Raw genomic sequence first — 7,414 nt, 5'->3', positions numbered from 1 at the left:
GACGGGAGGAAGGGAGAGAAGGAAGAAGAGACACGGCACGCCTGACATGACATGTGCGGGAGGTGTTGAGGCGGCCGAGGTCGAGCCCGGAGACGATCCCCGACGACGCCGCCTCGGGGGCCTCCCGCGCACGAAGGGCCGCGCCGGCGCGCCCCGCCCGCCAGCCGCCTCGTCGACGTGCAGCGGCGGTTGGATCTGTATGGGGATGGCCGTGTGGCTGTGGTGTAGCGAGCAGAGGTGGCGGCGGCGACGGGGAGAAGGGAGCGGGAGCGGCAGTGGCGAAGGGGATAAGGGAGCTAGGGTTTCGTGTGTGGATGAGGACGAGAGGGACACGGGTTGATTCGGGAGGGGTTGAAAGCGATGAGGGAGGTGTGGGCCGTTAGATCTGGGTGCATCCGACGGTGCTTAATGCATGATCCGCGTGACACGATTTTGGACCAATCAGAACGCATTATCTCCTTTGATGACGTTAAGACCATTTAAATTGGTCATAATAATCGATTGAAAATAAGTTGTTAAATCATGTCTGCTATTTGATGGCCTAGAAAACTTATATAAAAGTAAATAGAAATCAAGAACCTTGGCATTGTTTCACCAAGTGTGACCTACTTTTCAGTAAAAATAACAAACTTTGAATAATGCAAATATCATTAAAAAAGTGTTCTCATAAATGAGTTTTTTGTAAGATAATTATTTTTCGAGAGCCCAAAATGATTTTTTTATGAAGAACCTAGCAAATATTTGTTGCAAATTTCGACTACATCAATTTTATAAAATCTTAGGTCATATTTAATGCACAATTGACCAAATGGTTGGGTGTCAAAAGTTTTGATCCACCTCTGGTGAAAAAGACAAATTTCCGCCGATTCAGCTGGAAACGGGTCAAATTTGAGCTGCAGCTGCCTTATAGTTTGCTCTTTATTTTTTCCAAAAATCATTTCTAGGTACATAAGTACCTATTTAGTCATAGAAACACCAAAAAATTACAAGATTCAACCACTAGCTAGGAACGGTCATTCCCGCCGTTTTGACCGCATTTTGAAACGGGCATAAAAAATTCAAAAAAAATCAAAAAATTGGAAAACCTTCGCATTGTGCCATTATATGTGACCAAGTTATGAGGAAAAATAATAAACTTGTAATACGGCAATTCTTTTAAAAAGTGTTCTCGGAAATGAGCTATCATGTGTAAGATTCCTGGGTTTCAACCCAAATGATCAATTTTATGGCCACATTCATGGCATAGTTTGTTCAAATGATATCATATTGTGCACAATGATGGATATTGAAATGGCAAACAATATTGCCTAAGGAACTTTTCATGTTCTTTGGACGAAAAACCATTTTCCATTTTTTGAGTGCCCAAAAGAAGGTTTTTTTGGGAAGGACCTCCCAAATAATTGTGGGAAAATTGGACCAAATCATTTTTCTAAAATACTAGGCCATATTTAATGCACAATTGACCAAATGGTTGGGTGTAAAAAGTTTTGATCCACCTCTCGTGAAAAAGACAAATTTCCGCCGGTTCAGTTAGAAGCGGGTCAAATTTGAACTGTAGCTGCCTTGTAGTTTGCTCTTTATTTTTTCCAAAAATCATTTCTAGGTACATAAGTATCTATTTAATCAGAGAAACACCAAAAAAATTCCAAGATTCAACCACTAGCTAGGAACGGTCAAGCCCGCCGTTTTGACCGCATTTTGAAACGGGCATAAAAAATTCAAAAAAAATCAAAAAATTGGAAAACCTTCGCATTGCGTCATTATATGTGACCAAGTTTCCAGGAAAAATAATAAACTTGTAATACGATAATTATTCTAAAAAAGTGTTCTCAGAAATGAGCTATCAAGTGTGAAGATTCATTGCTTTCAAGCCAAATGATCAATCTTATGGCCACATTCATGGCATAGTTTGTTCAAATAATCTCATATTGTGCACAAGGGTGCATATTGGAATGGCAAACAATGTTGCCTAAGGAAGTTTTCATTTTCTTTGGACAAAAAAACCATTTTCCATTTTTCGAGTGCCTGAAATGAGTTTTTTTTGTGAAGGGCCTACCATATATTTGTTGCAAAATTGGACCTAATCAATTTTACAAAATACTTGGACATATTTAATGCACAATTGACCAAATGGTTGGGTGTAAAAAGTTTTGATCCACCTCTGGTGAAAAAGAGAAATTCCTGCCGATTCAGCTGGAAGTGGGTCAAATTTGAACTGAAGCTGCCTCATAGTTTGTTAGTTATTTTTTCCAAAAATCATTTCTAGGTTCATAAGTATCTATTTAATCAGAGAAACACCAAAAAAAAATTCCAAGATTCAACCACTAGCTAGGAACGGTCAAGCCCACCGTTTTGACCGCATTTTAAAACGGGCATAAAAAATTCAAAAAAATCAAAAAATTGGAAAACCTTCGCATTGCGTCATTATATGTGACCAAGTTTCCAGGAAAAATAATAAACTTGTAATACGGTAATTATTTTAAAAAAGTGTTCTCAGAAATGAGCTATCATCTCTGAAGATTCACGTCTTTCAAGCCAAATGATCAATCTTATGGCCACACTCGTGGCATAGTTTGTTCAAATGATCTCATATTGTGCACAAGGGTGCATATGGAATGGCAAACAATGTTGCCTAAGGAAGTTTTCATTTTCTTTGGACCAAAAAACCATTTTTTATTTTCCGAGTGCCTAAAAGGAGGTCTTTTTGTGAAGGACCTCCCAAATAATTGTTGCAAAATTAGACCAAATCAATTTTCTAAAATACTAGGACATATTTAATGCACAATTGACAAAATGGTTGGGTGCAAAAAGTTTTGATCCACCTCTCATGAAAAAGACAAATTTCCACCGATTCAGTTGGAAGCGGGTCAAATTTGAACTGCAGCTGCCTCATAGTTTGCTATTTATTTTTTCCAAAAATCATTTCTAGTTACATAAGTACCTATTTAATCATAAATACATGGTTTGGTGGCGATACGTCGAGGTTTGGACGGTGGCCGAGGGCCCCAACTCTAGAGAACGTAAACTCGCATGCCCGCCGCGTGGTCACCGCTTGACCGTGGCGTTGCCATGTGTTCTGGGCGGCCTAGGTATGTCTAGTGGGTTGGGCACTCCCCAGGTAGGTGCTAGGAAGAAAATCACAACATAAGATTCTCATGAGGAGACCGATCGATGCTCAAACATGAATAAGCAGCCAAGTGTTTGATTTGCGGTACGGGAAATGCACATGGCTAATGGGCGTGAGTTTTGGCTGAGGATGATCAGTTAGTAAGAAGACCATCTTCACAAATTTTCACCTCAAAAGGAGGAGCCTAGGTGGTACTTGCTTTACAAAGTACCACACTGGACATAAATACGAATGTTGAAGCTCGGCTCAAAATAATGAATGGATTGAGCTGACATTTGGTGGAGGATGGTTATTTGGGCATAGGAAAGCACTGTAGAAAATGGATACTATTTGGACATGCCAAAGTGGTACTTCCTTCACAAAGTGCTGCTCTGAACAAAATAGGAAAATGAATATTTTCAAATTATTTTTGAACTAGGCAAGGAATGATTTTGACATATTTGATGAAGATATGATCCAAAACATTTATGAGATTTTTTTGGGAATTTTGGGAATAACAGAAATATAGGTTGCTTCACACCCTAGGGCAAAAACTGCCACATGGACATGACACATAGGCAAAACTGATGAGATGGCGCCTAGTCATCACAATCCACCACAATCTACAAGGCTATGACCATCTATATTGGTCATTAACAACTAGAAATAAGGTAGCGGATTAGCACTGTTTGCTTTCTGACCATTTCGTGTAAGGAAATTACGACCTTTCTGACCAAAATGGTCGCAATGGTTTAGGGTTTGGAGCCTCCCGAACAGCTTTTGACCAATTGGTCTGAAATGGTCATAGATCTATGACTAATTCTTCCAGGGCGACTGACAGAAGGTCACTACTTGACATATTTCTTGTAGTGTGACTGTAGTCATGCCCTTGGGTCCGGATATCTTTGGCTTAAGGTACATGTAACATGAGGGGTCCATGAAACAAGCATACGCTGGTCCACCCAGAATAGCATGATAGGCACTGTGAAAATCTACTACTTCAAACGTCAACTTTTCCTTGTGAAAATTCTCCGAGTCACTGATACGTCTCCATCGTATCTATAATTTTTGATTGTTCCATGCCAATATTATTCAACTTTTATATACTTTTGGCAACTTTCTATACTATTTTTTGGGACTAACATATTAATCCAATGCCCAGTGCCAGTTCCTGTCTGTTGCATGTTTTTTGTTTCGCAGAAACCCAATATCAAACGGAGTCCAAACAGGATAAAAATGGACGGAGATTTTTTTGGAATATTTATGATTTTTGGGAAGTTAAATCAACGCGAAACAGTGTGCGGGGTGGCCATGAGACAGGGGGCCGCCCCCTGGGAGGCACGCGCACCCTGGGCTCTCGTGGGCCACCCGTAAGGCGGTTGATGCTCTTCTTTTGGCGCAAGAAAGATAATTTTATGAGAAAGATCTGGGCGAAAGATTCAACCCAATCGGAGTTACGGATCTCCGGATATTTAAGAAACGGTGAAGGGGTAGAATCTGAGAACACAGAAACAGAGAGATAGATCCAATCTCGAAGGGGCTCTCGCCCCTCCCACGCCATGGGAGCCAAGGACCAGAGGGGAAACCCTTCTCCCATCTAGGGAGAAGGTCAAGGAAGAAGAATAAGAAGAAGGGGGGCTCTCTCCCCCTTGCTTTCGGTGGCGCCGGAACGCCGCCGGGGGCCATCATCATCACCGCGATCTTCACCAACACCTCCATCACCTTCACCAACATCTCCATCACCTTCCCCCATTTATATTCAGCGGTCCACTCTCTCGCAACCCGCTGTACCCTCTACTTGAACATGGTGCTTTATGCTTCATATTATTATCCAATGATGTGTTGCCATCCTATGATGTCTGAGTAGATTTCTATTGTCCTATCGGTGATTCATGAATTGCTACGATTGGTTTGAGTTGCATGTTTTATTATTGGTGCTGTCCTATGGTGCCCTCCGTGTCGCGCAAGCGTGAGGGATTCCCGCTGTAGGGTTTGCAATATGTTTATGATTCGCTTATAGTGGGTTGCGTGAGTGACTGAAGCACTGACCCGAGTAAGTAGGTTGTTTGCCTATGTGATAAAGGGGACTTGATACTTTAATGCTATGGTTGGGTTTTACCTTAATGAATCTTTAATATTTGCAGATGCTTGCTAGAGTTCCAATCATAAGTGCATATGGTCCAAGTAGAGAAAGTATGTTAGCTTATGCCTCTCCCTCAAATAGAATTGCAATAGTGATTACCGGTCTAGTAACATAATCAATTTCTTAGGGACAATTCCACAACTCCTACCATCACTTTTCCACACTCGTTATATTTACTTTATTGCATCTTTATCTAAACAGCCCCTAGTTTTTATTTACGCGTTCTTTATTATCTTGCAAACCTATCCAACAATACCTACAAAGTACTTCTAGTTTCATACTTGTTCTAGGTAAAGTGAACGTCAAGCGTACGTAGAGTCGTATCAGTGGTCGATAGGACTTGAGAGAGTATTTGTTCTACATTTAGCTCCTCGTTGGGTTCGACACTCTTACTTATCGAAAGAGGCTACAACTATACCGTATACTTGCGGGTCATCAATACCTTCTTCTGGCGCCGTTGCCGGGGAGTCATAGTGTGGGGTGAATATTCTCGTGTGTGCTTGTTTGCTTTATCACTAAGTAATTTTTCTTTGCTGTTCTTAGTTGTTTTCTATCTTTAACTATGGGTAGGAAACGCAAAATACCAAAAAAAATAGTTGTACCTTCTGAACCAGTGGTTGAAGAACCACTCAAAATCTATCACACTCCTGAAGCTTTTTACTTGGATCATCTTCGATCCCTTTGTGCTCGTGTTGAAACCCCCACTAGTTTAGTTGAGGGCAAATCATTAGATGAGCATGCTAGTTTTGTGCGACACCGTATATCTGAAAAAGGGAAACTATTATGGGATCAAATTCAGCGTTTGCAATGCTATGCTTGGAATTTATGTGAAATATATGAGTTTACTTGTTGTTCTGAAGACCCTAAGAAACACCTACCGTATCAATGCTTGTTTACTGATAATGGAATCATATCTTCATATCCTCAGGGTGTTTACAATTACTATGATGTTCAACAAATTGAAGAATTTGTTGCTTTTGAAGGTGCTTATGAGATTGCCTCTTTGATTGAAAAGTATGATGCTACTCTTTACAAATCTGAAAATTTTGCCATATTTCAATACTGTTCTGATAATTATGCTTCTAATGCCTATGTTAAACCATATATTGAGGACTTCTCCGTTGTCCAAGAAGAGACTAATATTTTGCAGGAAGCTATGGAAGAAGAAATTGATGAAACTGTGAGCTCATTGGATGAAAAAGATGATGAGGAGAGAGAAGAACAAAAGGAGGAAGAGCGGATTAGCTACCCGTGCCCACCTTCTCATGAGAGTAACCCTCCAACTCACACATTGTCTAATTCCCCTTCGTGCTTACCGAAGGATGATTGCTATGATGATTTCTATGATCCCTTGAATTTGTTTGAAATATCCCTTCTTGATGATGCTTGCTATGCTTGTGGCCAAGATGCCAATATGAATTATGCTTATGGAGATGAACTTGCTATAGTTCCTTATGTTAAAAATGAAATTGTTGCTATTGCACCCACGCATGATAGTCCTATTATCTTTTTGAATTCTCCAAACTACACTATATAGGAGAAGTTTGTGCTTATTAAGGATTATATTGATGGGTTGCCTTTTACCATTTCACATGATGATTTTGATGAATGTAATGTGCATGTGCTTGCTGCTCATACTTGCAATTATTATGAAAGAGGAACTATTTTTCCACCTCTTTATGTTTCCCATACTATGAAGTTGCAAGAAACTGCTTATACTATGCATTGGCCTTTACTATGTGTGCATGAATTGTTATTTTATGACATGCCGATGCATAGGAAGAGATTTAGACTTCGTTGTTGCATGATATATGTTACTTTGTGCTCACTACTAAATTACAAATCATTGTTAATTAAAATTGGCTTTGATATACCTTGGGATCCGGGTGGATCCATTACTTGAGCACTAAATGGCTAGCTTAATGGCTTTAAAGAAAGCGCTGCCAGGGAGACAACCCGGAAGTTTTAGAGAGTCATTTATTTCTGTTGAGTGCTTTTATATAGTTTAAAAACAAAAAAAAATAAAGACGGGAACCTAAAAACTTTTCAAAAAGGAAAGTGAAAGTGAGAAAGACAAGAATTGTTGAAGTGGGAGCTAGCCTTGAACTTTGTTCATGCTCACGGAAACTTTGTGAGTCTTACAGAAACTTTTCAACAAAAATAAT

This window comes from Triticum dicoccoides, chromosome 7B, assembly GCF_002162155.2.
Source record: "Triticum dicoccoides isolate Atlit2015 ecotype Zavitan chromosome 7B, WEW_v2.0, whole genome shotgun sequence".
Lineage (NCBI taxonomy): Eukaryota > Viridiplantae > Streptophyta > Magnoliopsida > Poales > Poaceae > Triticum > Triticum dicoccoides.
This window is presented reverse-complemented; position numbering follows the sequence as displayed.